The sequence below is a fragment of the Talpa europaea genome (genome assembly GCF_964194135.1).
Source record: "Talpa europaea genome assembly, chromosome: 8".
Lineage (NCBI taxonomy): Eukaryota > Metazoa > Chordata > Mammalia > Eulipotyphla > Talpidae > Talpa > Talpa europaea.
In genome coordinates this window covers 23,541,251-23,545,843 of record NC_140075.1, presented here as the reverse complement: position 1 = coordinate 23,545,843, position 4,593 = coordinate 23,541,251, and positions in this window count along the sequence as shown.

Genomic DNA, 4,593 nt, shown 5'->3' with positions numbered 1-4,593 from the left:
CCCAGGAGTTTTGTCCCACGTGTCCCTCTGCATCCAGCATGTTCTCAGGCAGAGTTGGTGATGAAGGTGGACACTGGTAAAACATGGTGAAGATGGCGGCCCTTCTGAGCGGCCTGGGCCTGCCCTGGGTTAAACTAGACCAAATGCCCAGGTTCCCACATCTTTGAACTAGAAGACACCCACTTTCTGGAGTCCCTCCTCACTTTTCCTGAGGTGGTACAGCCAGTGAGAGGAGCCAGTGCTCTGCTGTCCCTGGGCTCCGGGGGTGACTGACAATGACTGAGAAGCCTTGATTCTGCCCTGGGCCTGGAATGCTTTTAGAAACAGCCACCGTGGGGAGCCCCGGCGTGGCCGCGCCTGACCAGGCCTTGGAACTTCGTCTCTGTGATGGAGTGCACAGGTGCCACGCAGGGCCAGGGAGGTCTCAAGTTGGCAAGACCCTGAGGTGCCCGCCGACCAGACTGTGAGACCAGTGTACTGTGGCGTCAAGAAAAGGGGCCTTTCAGGAAACTTCTTTCCGGCCCTCCTGTGGCGCTGCTGCGTGTGGCTGGGGAGCCTCTGGGTTGATGACTGGTGTCCTCGATTCCCACGCCCCGTGGTAGTTAAGGGCAAGGACTCTGAGGAATCCCAGCTCTGCCACCTACGAGCAGTGGCTCAGGTCTCCGCTCTCTGACGCTCGCTCTCCGCGTCTGTACGGCCCGCCCTCGTGGAGTTGCTGGGGAATTGAGTGAGACGGCAAGTGGGATGAACGTGGGCAGTGAATGTCAATTAAATGGAATTTAAAGCTAGACGTGTGTTCTTGCCAGTGACCCGTCTTAGCATTTGCTGACGTAGACAGCCCATTTTGGGAAAATCAGAATCCCAGGCCCTAAACTGACACTAATTCTGGAACCTGACCTGGGACCCAGCGCTCTCTTCTTGGTGTTACCCCGTAGCTTCGCTGTACCTGAAGTAGGGGCTGGGTGTCTGTGCCTTCACACCCCATTCCCCGCCAAATGACACTTGAATAGGGGGAGTAGACGCCAGAGACGCAAAGCAGCCCTCAAATACCCCCACTACCCTTCTTTGGCCAGTTGCTGTCCGATGGCTGCAGCAGGAAGGGGCTTGTTTATCTCTTTGGATCTGAGGTTGGGGCTGGTGTCTGCCCTCCGTCTTCCAGGCCCAGGGGGAGTGGGCCCCACATGTGTTCCCTGGGACCATTGGGGGTGGAGAGACCTTGGAAGGGTTCCAGGAAGCCTACTTGCTGAAAGTAAGGCCTCCAGCAGCCTCCAAGAGCCTGTTCCTCTGCAGTTCTTGGCTGAAATCAGGTGACTCTGAGATTAAAAAATACTAAAAAAAAAAATAATAACTAAATTAGTGGCATCAAAGACCAAACCATTTGGGAGCCTCCCTGGTAGCGCAAGGGGTTAAGCAGCACTATCAAGCTATCCGCAGCCACAGCAGCACAAGTTCAATCCCTGGCCAGGGAGCTGACCCACATGGCACAGCAGACCTCTCCTGTGTCTCCCGCTGCTCCCCTCAGCAGTGTATTTCAGTAGATCAACCTGTACTGCTCCACACTCTGTCTCTGGTGAATCCTCTCACCCGCCACATCTCTGGTCTGCACCCCAGCTCTTGTATGCATAAATAAATAAATAAAATATTTAAGAAAAAAAAAAAAAGACCAAACCATTTAGTTTCCTGAAGGACTGGGGTGTGAGGAAGGCCTGGGTAACTGAAATCTAGAGACAACCCCAAAGTCGCATTTATATGGATTCCAGCCTCCCTCCTGTCCACATCGCTGTTCTAACTGTGATGAGGCTTTTCCATTTGGATGCAAACTGCTACCACTTACCAGCACTTAAATGCCTGCTTTATAAGCCCTTGGAAGCCTAGTTCCAGGCCTCAGCCTGACGCCTCTGAAAACAGCTGTGGCTGCTCAGAGCAGCACTGAACCTTGTGGACTGGGAGGAAAGAGATGTCCCAGCAGATGTGGGCCAGCTGGAGGCCTCCCCTCTGGGGGCTGCCACCCCATCATGGCACTCACATATCCCACTGCCCATTTGAGTGGGGGTCTGGAAGAACGGATGTGAGTTGGCACTGAAAAACCCAATGACTCCCTGAGCCACACTGGATCTAAGAGGAGGCAGCAATAGGTGTCCGAGCAGCCTCAACCTGGCCCTATCCACTAGAGGGGTGCAGAGCACAAGGGTTCGCCCTGGTGCTCCCCACTAAGAGTTGAAACTTTGAAGTTTCTCAAAGAAGATGCTAGCCGCCCTGATCATTTTTATAGAATTCTGGAATTTTGACAGCGTTGCATTTGGGTCTGAAATTTGCACTCTTTTTGGGAGCCTGGAGTCTCTAGCAGCTATGGACAAGAGGCAGAGACCTCCAGACCAGGGCCCGGCCCCCACACTGCTGTCTCCTGCCCTCCCAGAGCCCTGTGTTCCTCTGCTGCCTCCCAGCAGCCTCAGGGAAAGGCCCCGAATCTTGGACCATACACACTTGGCCCTCTGTGATCTGACCCCTGCCTGCCTTTCTAGTTCACCCCTTAACTGCACACCAACCCTGCAGGGGTCCCTGTCCTCTTGCCGGACTGGACAACCTTGAACGAGTCATGTTGCTTCTTGACTTTGCACATGCTGCTGCTTTTCCTGGGAGGCCATCTTCACCTGACTCTTACCTGCTCCCGAGGTACCTGAGTGCCACCTCCTTTGCTGTGCCTTCCCTGACTAATTAAGGCTGCCTTGGGGCCTGCCTCGTCTAGTACCTCCTCTTATTATGACACAGACTTGCAGTAGTAAGTTTACTCTGTGTTCTCCTAAAACAGGTGGTCTCCTGAGGCTGGCGTTGCCCTGTTCCTCAAAATCTGGGAAGTCGTTCCAAGCTTCTTATACTGACAAAATGAATAAAAGTGTGTATGGGGTGGTCCTGCTCCTTTCTGAGAGACACACACCCTATGAGCCATAAAAGCAAAGACTGATAAATTTGCCTTTAGAAAATATTAGCCCAGGGCCTCCCCGGTGGCGCAGTGGGTTGAGCACAGCACTGTGAAGCTGTCCGCAGCCTCTGCAGCGCCGGTTCAATGGTGGAGATTCCCACAAGGTGCAGCAGACCTCTCCTGTGGCGCCCGCTGCTCCCCTTAGCAGTGTATTTCCTCAGTCTGCCTATTCTACTCCCCGCTCTCTCTGGTGATTTTTCTCACCCTCCCGCACCAATGACCTGTACCCAGTTCTTGTATAAATAAATACATCTTTAAAAAAAATATTAGCCCAAATGCAAAGTCAAAAGACAACAAAAGGGAAATTCTCTGCAGCTCATATAACAAAGGGTGAGTTCCCCTGACACACAAGCCCCTGTGCAGGGATTAGAAGAAGACCAAGAACACAAAGGAATGTGAGCAGAGGAAAAAAGAGCAGGGGCATGACCCCTCCCCCATCTCCCCACACAGGGCCTTTAAACAAGGCTCCAGTGACCCCATCATGCTCATGGGAGCGCAGTGCAAATGACATGAAAATTTTCACTTATTACATTGGCCAGGGTGGTGCCTTCATAGGGGTGTAAATTGATACAACTTCTTTGGAGAACAATCCAGAGACTTCTATCAAAATGACATATGCATCTTATCTCTTGACCCAGCAAGTCTACTAGAGATTTATCCCGTAGGTAACTGTAGGGTAAAGAAAATGTCAGGCTTTTCTGCCCTCCCGCCATCAGGATAGATGATGGATCCTTGTCCTGAATGCATGCCTGATGGCGGGCACCTGGAATAGGGTGTGGGCATAGGTAGATGGGATTCAGCTGAGCTAAGACTGCTTTTTAAGGACGGCGTCACGGGGGGACGCCAGCAGCACCAGAAGCACCAGCAGCACCAGAAGCACCAGCAGCAGCAGTAGAACCTGAAAGAGAAGCCGAAGCAGAAGCAGAGAACGCCAGAGAGCCCAGATAGAGTGAAGACTTGCTGGGGGCTGGGAGGCCTGCCAGCCTCCCAGCCCCCCAGCCAGCACCCCTGCCTGCCATATGCCTGGTGAACCCCAAATAAAAAACCTGCAAAACTACTGAGGACTCTGACTCCTCCTTTACCCGGTCTGCATGGGATCAGAAAACCTGCACTGTGGTCCTTCCTGCCCTTACAGTAACTCACAGGCATGACACTGAGTGCACGGGCTGTTCATTGCAGCTTTGTACACGGTGAAAAAGATTGGAAACACGTGGCGATTGGTTACACCAATTAGGGTCCCTCCTAGAGCTGCAAGAGAGCACGAGGAGGCTCTAGGTGCTGATAATGGGTGATGTCTGGTTAGCCCCAAAATGCAAGATGAACAACACTGTATCGCACACCGGCTTGTGCATAGAAAGAAGTGAGGCAGAAAGGAGGATCTATTCGCGCTGACTTGTGTGTGCGCCAAATGCCTGCGGAAAAGGAAACAAGAAGCCAGTTCATTGCTTGCTCTCCGCAGGGAAACTTGACTTTAAAGTTTTGAGCCAGGTGGATATATTATCTACCACAAAGGCAATAAATACATACCTTTAAAAAAAAGTTCCTTCTGCCCTTTATCCAGAAGTTCTTAAAAATGTGTTGGCAGGGAGTTAATACAAAAGTCCTGCTAGGGG